Here is a 10,884-nt window from a genome sequence, read left to right on the forward strand (position 1 = left end):
CAGATTAACAAAATCCTCTCTTTCTTTGCTTCTGAAGCTTTTGTGAGTGAATCTTACAGCTGGTTCTCTGAGCAAAAGGCAAGAAGAAAATTGAATGAATGCAGCTCACTTGATTGGCAATCATATATTTGAATCTGTTGGAAATGCCTTTTGCAAAGGCCTCTGGAAGAAAGTAATGGCTACAGAGATGATATTTTGCTGAGAGATTAACACCCCAAGTTAAATATCAAAATTGGTACCCAAAGACCAGCAGTAGGTCTATGCCTGGCATAGCAGTATCTGATTCTAAGGGGAAAACTCAAAATCCTAACATTTAGTCTTCTGTCTCATCCCATCCCTCACTGATTTAGAAATGTCTTTGTAATCCCTGTACTTGATTGTGGAAGCTGGGGATTTCCCTCTAGCAGATTATTCACTGATTTCCTCTTTGGCTTTGCAGATTTCCAGGTTTTGTAGGGTTCTCTGAAACATACTTGCAGCCAGAGTGGCTGCTTTTCCCAAAGCCATCTGCAGAGTTGGCTTTTGTATTTTATTCAATATTTATATGCCATTGCTTTGAGGAATTTTGTTCTGTCATGCTGTCTACTGCTCCACTTCAGTAAAACCTGCCTGCTCTTTCACGTAGTGCAATTAAATTAATTTGTTTATACAGTATCTCTCTCTGTTAGTTTCTTACCCTCATTTTAAAAGTTGTAGTAATAGAAGCATTTTTTGTCGCCTTTTTTCCTGCTTATGTGTTTCTGTGTTGTCAGGAACAGATAAGATTTCACAAAGTTAGAAAATGTAGGTGTTGAATGAACAGCTTAATTCAAACTCGGAGCAGATGAGGGATGTCATGGGAGAATCCAGGGGCATTTTAGATCTTTATCCATAATCTCTGCTATAAATGTAGCCCTTTGACAGGGGTCCAGCACAGACTGCTGAATTTGAAGGACTGTTTTCAACTCAGTAGGCGCTGCAGGATGAAGGTTGGGAAGTGCAGCGGGGAGGTAGCCCAGGTCTCAGTTTCCAGACTTCCACTTCCAAGTGTGTTTTGAGGGATTTGAACAGAACAAAGACATCTGCGAGGTGTGAGAGTGCAGAGCTCTCCATGCATCTGCTGTGCCCACCCAGCCCCGGTGCTGCCATCTGGGTTTCCCTGTCTGCAGTTTGCTTCTGGGAATGCTCCTCACTGGGTCAGCTGTGGTGCCATGCCCACAGGAGCAGGTATGTCTACAGAGGGCTGCCACACAGCTCAGCTCATTCCTCACACAGCACAAAAGCATCCATCAAATGTGTGTTATCACGTCAGAGTCCAGCTGGGAAATGTGGAAGGGGAAACACTGGTCAATGTTTAAAACCTTTTAATAGATAAAGTGGTAGAGCTTCAGTATTCTTGAAGAAGTGTCTAATTGAAAAATGAAAACTATTTAAAATTGGCAATGGGTATGATCTTACAGATCAACAGTGTGGATTGCCTGTGAGCAGAGGGGAAGTGCTGTGCAAGAATCTTTGCTCAGCACTGCAAATACGGGAGCTGCCTGTCAAATCAGGGCTTCTGCAAACTTTAGTCTAAATGGCCAAAGTATCAAGAGCAAGCACATGGAAGAGGAGACACCTAAACCAGTGTTTAATCAGAAAAGAAAAACACTCCTGCCATGGCTTATATTTCAATAATCAGATGAGAGACAGCACAACTGAATTTCTAATTATGACACCTATTATATCATGCAAATACGGTCTTTCAATCCCTGATAGAAATCCCATAGCCAGGGTTATCAAAAAATCAGCTTATTCCCATGTGTGGCTTTCCCTGAGAATCAAAGCCTGTTTGGTTTGGGGTTTTTTTGCCCCTCAGCGTGGAACAGCTGCTGTTCCTCCATTAACTTTCAATCAGAAACCAACCGCTTCCCTTTCTGGCATCTTAAGAGGCTGCTGTGCTGATCTGTCAAGCTAACAATCTTTGCTGCAGAAAGCATGAGCAGGAAAACCTCTGAGGGAATATGTGTGCAATTAATCATACTGCCTTGTCAGGTCACAGACCCACTGAATGAATCAGCCCCAAAGTTTGGTATTTGAGAGGCTGCACAATTGCCCTTCTGGTTTGATAGGTGAGCCCAAATGCTTAATTCACAGCTCTTTGGTGGTCTAATGGTTTGAAGTCTGGTAAGCCAAAAAATCACTCTGTCTGCATTGGATACATGACTAGAGATGCTATAAAAAGAAAAGAGAATAGCTTATTACACTGTATAGCTGCAATTTGCATGTAAAATTAAATTATAAAATGTGTTAGCGTGGCTGTAAAATTGCATACACACCTACAGTACACAGTCTCCAAACAGCACATACAGCAATCAATCAAAAATAACTCTTCCAGAAATTCAATAATACTTCTGACACTGCAAAGCAAATGCTGTAATTTAATTTAATGAGCTAATGGAGCTCAAACCTTACTTTTAATAATATAACTTGTTCCTAATGTTTCAGCTAGCATAAGTTCTATCCTTGTTTTTATTTGCATGCCAATTGCCATCTACTAAAAGCAGTTGGAAAAAAATCAACCCATAAGCTCCTTCACATAACTGCTTGCTCAGCAACTGAGGGTTTCTGGACAAAAAACTTCAAATATTTGGACCCCATACAGCAGAATCAGTTCCTTTCCCCTCTTGCAGCAGGCTGGTTTGTTTTGTGGTACCCACAGGAGAGGGAGCAGGGCAGCCACCCTCTCTCCACTGCTGAGTCCATCCAACAGCATCTCTAGGATGTAACATCTGGCATTTGCCAGGGGCCTGGATATCAGGAGCACTGCTGGGGTGTCGACAGTGGGGAGGGAGCATGACCCAGGGGCATCAGGGAGAGAGCTCCTGCCTAAGGCAAATGGGAAATTTTGAAGGGGCATGGGTTTGGCAAAGAATGAAATCTTCCATGGAATCCAAAGGGCTGAACTATATTTTCCTGCTCTATTCCTCTGAAGAATTGTTTGATATTATTTAAAATTACTGTGAAATTTTCAGGAAATCTGTTCATAGGTAAGGGGAGAGTACTTCAGAAGGACCAAATACACAACAGTTAGCACACCTAAAGAGCAGGAAGTCTAGAGGCTTACTATTTTTTTTCTGAAAAATCATTAAAAATGGGTCTGATACAAAAGGAAAAAATATATGGAGATTATGGAGTTAGCTAGTGTCTCTTCCTTTTGCTGGAATAATTTTAAATCCTTATAAAAAATACAGAGCATATGTTATGAATCTGCAAGTATCTGGAAAAGTGAATCTCAGGCAGTAAATGATTCTGCTTTATTAAGCATAAATAGTGTCCTCTGAACTTCCCTGCTTTTTTGCTAATGGGACATGTACGAGAAGCAATAAATCATGAGAAGCATTTAAAATATTATCTCAAGATCTTATTGATAAAGTTAATTTAGTTCAGGCTGGCAACAACAGAGCAGACACTGAAAATGGGCTGCAGAATTGTCAACAGAAAGCAATAATGAAGAGCGAGCTGCCAAGCACAGGTGTGGGATGAGGTGTCTCAGTAACTATTTTTCATGATATCAAATGGCAAGATAAAGGGCAAATTAATTGCATTTTTAAAAATATGCCAGATCAGGACATTTATGAGCTCCAGTTTGATGGGCAGGTGATTCAATAACAAATATAAGGAGCTAAGAATACTAGCAGAATAATAAAATGTCTTGTCTATTCTTGGAAAATATAAGGTAATAAATAAAGATAAAAGGTACAGAGCAAATGTTTTGGTGGGAGGAAACATCTCAGCAAGCGAAACTGTGACTGTAAAACCTTCAGATAGCTGCTAAAAACCACACTGGTGCTAGCTCACCCTGGGGTTTGATGGTATTTAGCTGATGTTTTGGGGCTGGAACTGTAGCCTTTTCTCCAGTAGCTGTCACTAGGTGACATTTTGGGGACATGTGCGGGTGCCATGTTTTTTAACCTATTTCAACCTGCTTTTTGACCTCTTTTGCTTAGAGAAATATATTTCCCATTCTTTTTTGTGTTGAAGTTTCTGGTAAGTTGAGAGCAGTGTTGCATATTTTGCAGCAATTTGGATGTTTTTTGGTGCCTGAGGAAGGATGTGAAACAGATAGAACGCAATGGAAATAGCCTCATCCTGTCTGGGTTCAGGTAAAGCAGAGTAGCAACTTCTACTACCAGCTTCAAGCTCTGCCAATGCAGCATCAGAACCACCACACTGATTTTTGTTTCCAAAAAGCAACACAATTCTGCTGCAAACCCATGCATGGCCAGAGGACCCCTGCCTAAACTCTTGCCAGGGTAAGGAAGCTTCCACAACTGGATGCAGCAAGCAGGATCTTGCTGGGGGTGAACATCTCATTGTTCACTGGTGTCAGTGTCAACAGGTTTGGTGCTAGGTGGGGTTTTCCTCCCAACTTATTTTGGGCATAAGCCATATATTCATGCACACAAGCTACTCAACAGTAACCTGTCTTCCTCACTGACAGGACATGCATGTGTGCCCACAGAATTCTTGCTATGCCAATCAAAACAAAATTGAAAATGATTTAGGCAATACTCCATGTTTCAAGTCAGTTTCTAAATTATGCCTTGACCTATACTGAAACTTTGTGGGAATTATTTGTTTCTGTTTATAGTACCTATATATACAGCCCATTTTATAGGAATAGAGCAACTAATGCACAGTGGAAGCTCATTGCAGGGCTAACTGTGCCTCAAAGTAAGATGGATTGGAAGTTCTTCCTTCCCTGCATCCTGCTTTTGGAGTGAGACACACATGCTTTACTTTCCCTCCATTGCTTCCTTGTTAAGCACCCTCTCTCCAGGCACACAAATACATATGTATTGTGCAGTAAGTGTTTACCAGACTCATCATTATTCTGCATTCATGCACACTGAGCTGTCTTTCTCAATAATTAGCTTTGTAATGATCAAAGACATTCTGTGCCGACTAGCATTCCTCCTTGTTTTATTGTTCCTCCATCGCTCCTCTCTAACTCTTCTTATGTTACATTTTCAAGGTTGCTTTTATTGATAGCCAAAACAAAATGGCAAAATTAAAAATGAAAAGCCAGATTGATTACCTTTATATTTATTTTGCAAAGACATATTAAAATGAACTTTTTTTTTTTGGATGTACATTCTGTGCTTTGCTAAATAACCTTGAAGACTGTGCTGCCAAGTCAAGAATCAAGAATGGCTATTAGCAATACTCATTATGTGGTTCAAAAGTGTTTTGATAATTTGTCCCTCTACATTTTTGAGGAAAAAACTACATAAGAGCTGCAGTCTTGTTGACCATGAAGCATTCACTTCCTCTTTCACAAGAGTAAATTTCTGGCAAATGTATCATATTAAAATGTGCTCTGTCCTTGTATGAGTAAGAGGGCTGGTAGTAGAGTTATTAATTAGAGTTGGGTCTCCTCACAACCCCAAGAAGCCAGAATTTTTTACAGGAAGTTGAATTGCTACATGCAGAGGTTAGATTTTATATGCAAGTCTGGACACTGAAACAGACAGATATGAACTGCAGGGATCCTGATTCCTCAACCTCTGCCTCAGAGACTAGCCCAGTTCGTGTCCCTTGCTGGAGATATCTGTGGGAAGACGCAGGTTTTGTGGAGCAATTCAGTGTTTCTGCACATCAGCAGCCCAGTTAGGTGCCTAAAGTGCTCTGGGGAAACCAGCTGTGCAGGCCAGGGTGTGAGGCTGTGAGTGGCAGGGCTTGCTGCTACTTCCACTGGATGCTAGCTTGACAATGCAGATGTGGTTCTCCATGTTGGCAGGGGTTGGTGCTCACACATCTGAGGGAAGGGAGACAGCTTTTCCTCCCTTTCCATCCCTCCCCCCCTTGCTTTACCCCTTACTGTTCCTCTGAACAATATCCTCGCAGTTTGAACTAATTTTCTTTGAACTGCAGGCACTGCATAACTCATGCTTCTGCCTGTTATTCCATCCCTAAACATCTGCCATTATTTATCTGGATGGTTTAAACTCTTTATGTTCAATTTATTAATCTCTCTGAGAATTACCTCCAGCTTTGTGTGGAAATATGTTCAGCAGTGGAAACAGCTGCAGGGCTCCCTAGCTCCTCTTGTGAGGGATTCCATTATGAGGAGACCTCCACCATTCAGAGGGTGGGATTTGATGACTGTGCCATTTTCCTGGACAGAGGCCATAGCCCCATCCAACACAAGCTAGAGCAACCTCTTTTACCACCTACGTGTTGAGTAAAGATGCTCTTAAAGCAGATCCAGAGGCAAATGTTATTGGTGAACACCTTTCCTCAGTTATGTTGGAAAAAGAGCTCCTGTTCTGTCCTGCTGGACGTGCTGCAGTGGGCTCCCACTGCACAGAGCTCCTCCAGCATGTCTGGGGACATGGCATTTGTGCTGCCAGCAGCTGTGGCAGCTTGTCCTCACCCAGCCTTGCCCACCGTGGTCTTAAATGTAAGTGAGATGGGGAGAAGGGGCTTAGAGCCTCACACAGATTAATGATCTCTTGTTTTCGGTGTCTTTTCCCTTTACATTTCAGACTTGTGCCAGGCTGAAATGCTTGCTTCAGGGCTCCATCTTGTACAGATCCCATATTTCCTACCATTGTCAGTTACCAAGGACCAGGTTAGGTCACACTATATTCTGCGGCAGATTAGACCAGCTACAATGGTCATGGAATAACTTGATTTGGATACTTAATTGTGAGTATCAAGTTGAGGGCTGGAGGGCCATTCATTCCTTCTGCTTAAAGGTCATTGCAGAAGCAGCCTTTGAAGTTCAATTACTTCAGAGCCCATATACCACCCAAATCTGTCTGTGTCTCTGCTGTAAGGTTTAAAATGCACCACTGTTTTCTCTAGCATCTTGCATGCCATCTGTTTTCCAAATCACTTTCCTAAGCTGTATAATTTAATTACTGAAGATAAGAACTAGGGGGGGGGGGGGAGGATATGGAGAAAAATGGGAAATTTGTTTGTGAATCCTCTGCATTCAATTCTCCCTTTCAGTGTGTGGGTACTAGAAGATGTAAAGTAGCACTTCAGGAACAAAGGGGACTTGGTCACACTAACAAGGCTCTCAGCTTCCCCAGAAGGTTGATGCAGGGAACAAAGTCTCACCATGCCAGGATTTCATGTGCCTGGCATAATACAGGGCATGAACCAGTATCCATTCTCCTCCTTCGATCCAGAGCTTTTCCTTCACTTTCGCTGGTCCTTTCCTCTTCGAGGCTGGTCATACTGTGACCAATGGGAAAGTCAGTGTTAAACTAGCCTTTTTCAAGCCCATCATTCCTGTTCCTCATGGGGATAGGTGACAGTCTGGAGGCTGAGGTGGGCTGGAGTCTCATTTTCCGGGGACAGCCTGGAGGGACTTGTGAATGGAGATCATGTTTGGCCAGAGCAGCTGGACTAATGGAGTGGGAAATGATCTCAGAAATGAAGAGAGTGATATCTGACAACTCATGTCCTGTGAGCCCATGGCTGCGTAAAAACATCTGACTCTCTCCCAGAGCAAACTGGGGAGATTAAAAATAGCTATTTGTTTTTGTTGATGACAAGGTAATTTAACACAGGTCACTTACCCAGTCTGTTGCACTGAGTGGCAACACACAGAGAGATGTGGGAACAAGTGGGCAGCACAAGGGCTGCAAAGGAAGAGGTGGGAGAGAGCCACTTCCTTGGGGACAGCAGCTTCCCACACAGAGAATTCCAGTGCAGCTTTCCCTGGAGGCTGAGCAAGGAAGGAGAAATGGGCCTCCCCTTGGTGCAAGGATCTCATGGGAGAGGTGAGTGTGCTCCTGCACTGTGTGAGCTTGTCAGCTGAGTCCCCCACTCAGAGCACAACAGAGACTGTCCCCTGTGATCAACCATATGGTCCTTCACAGGCTTTTCTTTTCAGAGAAGAGGAAATAAATAAAAGATGTCACCACAATACTGCTGGAGGTCTTTGGTGGCTTTATCCTTCTTCTTAGCTGCCTTCCTATCCCAGCATGGATACATGTGTGTTTTCCCCCACTGAAATGGATCAATCTTCCCTAGACAAGAACAGAAAAATTCACACACCATCTTTTCTGTCTTCTCTTTTTTTTTTCTGTCATGGACTCAGTGCAATAAGATGGCTAGATCTAATCCCAGCAAAGAAAACACAAATCCATGGTGAAGAATATTGCCAGGTCAAGGATCTGAATACATACTTGACACTACCACTTCTTTTTGGTTTTTCCCTTTTCCAGTTTTGTAATTGAAAGCTATGGCATTTTAGAGGCAAGATTTCACCCTGGGAACTGCTGGAGGATGCTGGGGGAGTTTCTTGTTCATCAGAATGTTTACAGAAAATTTGTCACAGCCTGACCAGATCTAATTGGCTTGATGTGTAAAGAAACAGGCTCCTTGGATATTTTTAGTACTCTTCAACCTTTCTAGCACAGAACTGTTGGGCGTTAATTAATTCCAGTTGTCTGACAGTTCATTCTTTCAAAGTTGAATTCTGACAAATAATTTAGCTCCAGGTGTCTTTCAGATCCAATGATAAGACAACAGGATGCTGGCATTTATCATGTGCAGTGTCTTGAGCATACATTTTCTCATGTTTGATACTTTGGACATTATATATCTCTTTATTGCCTTTGCAACTATCCATCTTTTTCTCCTAGTTGTTTCATTACTGGAGCTTTAGTCATTGACAGGCAGGAGAAATGCCCCCAATTAACACATGGACCTTTTGGTAGCTGTCTTTTATTTGTACATTTTTTCCCTAGCTAAGATGCATGGAGCATTCTGAACATCTTCACTTTGCTTTCTGCATCCAATTATTTTTACTCTGTGTTTTTACAGTGTAGCTCCATTCATACCAAACCTATTTGGGTAGCTTTACTACAGGCCATATGGTCTCTATTTGATTTTCCAGGACGTCTGGATGTTCTTATCCAGAATGCCCCATGTCTCTTCTTTAATTTCAAGATTCTTTACCCTCTGTGGTATGGAAAACAGAATTGGAGGGCCTTCTTCCTATGCTGGCCACACTACAGCCTCAAGCTCAATTTGGGCAAAAACTAGATACATTTATCTTATGTATCCAACAAGACTCAGATTTTGTGATTATAGTGGAAAGAGTTAATTTTTAAAAATTCTATTACTAAGTTTTCAAAGTAAAAATTTCTGAGCTGGAACAGGAGACAAGGATTTAAAAAGAAAGAAAGAAGTACCAGATCAAAGCCAAATTTATGCTCCTGATAACTCACCAAAGGGTGTTTTTTTTATGATGTTGTTACAGTAGCCTCATATTCAGCTTTGTTTAGCCCAAGTTTTGGACCTATGAATGAGGATGCACTTGGGCATTGCTTAGTAAAACATAGATAGTTTTAATGCTTTGTGCAAACCAGCTCAGCCTAGACAGATACATAGAAAAACATCCATGAGATCCAACCTTTGAAAAAGGGCTGCTGGGATACATGGACCCCCAGGAGGGGTTCACCCCTTTATGCCTGCCCTGTCCTTTGGAAAGAACAGTTCCTCTTATTGAAAAAAAGGTTAAGATTTGTACGGGCAGAAATACCCAGGTTCGGGACCCTTCCTGTCCTGAGAGGACTAAAATTGCAGGTCTCAGGTGTCCCCTGTGAACAAGGTTTTGTGGCCTCATGGATGTTGGGAAATCTCTGTCTTTATCCTTGGTAAGAAGCAGCTGCTCCACCTGCTACTGGTTTGGTTTGGCACATCAGCAAACAACCACCAAAGGCAAGCAAGGACACTGTGTGATTTGGCAGGGATTTTGGCATGAGTGTGCAAAAAGCTGTGTGTACAATGATGTCTGGCCAAGCTGCCACAGCACTTGCCAGCGGTGCTTGGAGCCTGGCATTCGGCTGCTGCACAAGGCCATGGCTGTTGTCTTCTTGGCCTGGCTCTTGGCACTGAGCACGTGCTTTGGGCCTCCGGAGCGTAAGATCCCTATGAGCCTTGGGATGGGGACACTGTAGAGCTGGTGTGTCCCCACCACGCGCCTCTGCAGTCCCCACCATGCGCTGCAGCCGCACAGCTCAGTCACTGAAGGTCTCAGCATGGAGGGAGGAACACACCAGTGCTGAATGCCAGCTGGGCTACCTCAGTTTCCTCTCTCCTTGAGCCCTGAAATTATGTGCACCAACCTGGAGCACTCTGTTGGCCAGGACATACTTCTGCCACCCTTTCTGACTGGGAATTTGAGTCAGGAAGGGTGGGGAGGGCATCATCCAATTGGGCTTGGAGCATACTCTCCCTATGCTGACAGTGGGGACCCTTCCTGGTCAGTGAGAGCCCTCAGGGGAATTTTAGCCTCTTTGGGAGGCCTTGGGACCTCTGCAACAGCAAAGCTGTGGGTGCTGAGGTGATGCTTTCCCTGGAGACTTAAAGGCTTTGAGGTTCACAAAATACTTTGCCCTCTTGGACCAAGGTGCCTTTGTGCCTGCTCCATGCTGCTGACTACTACTCCAGATCTCTGCAAGCTGGGACCACCTCTCATCCCAAGAAAAGCTGCTCATTGTAGCGAGGTTCTACACAATGCAGTAAGCACCCAGCTGGGGTATAAAGAGGATGCCAGGCACCTGCAGGAGCCAGACCCCAAGAAGCTGCAGCTTTGGCCTGAGGAGAACCAACAGCTGGTCAGTTCCAGGTGGAGGCCATGGGTGGCTCAGTGACCAATCCAACCCAGCCACGCCATGGCTGCCTCCCGACCTGCCCACGGCCTGTGCAGCCACTGCAAAGCATCCCCCAGCCCCACAGAGCACTGACCCTGGCAACAGGAGTTCCTGCTTTGGAACATCTCCACAAATTGACTGAAATGCTTTTTCCCCTCTTTTTCTCCTGTGGTGTTTTTGTTGCTGTTGATGTTGTTGTTGTAGTTTTTACCACTCCAGGTTGGGAGTGGTATTGTACCAGAGT

The sequence above is a fragment of the Lonchura striata genome, chromosome 1A (genome assembly GCF_050655825.1).
Source record: "Lonchura striata isolate lonStrDom1 chromosome 1A, ASM5065582v1, whole genome shotgun sequence".
NCBI lineage: Eukaryota > Metazoa > Chordata > Aves > Passeriformes > Estrildidae > Lonchura > Lonchura striata.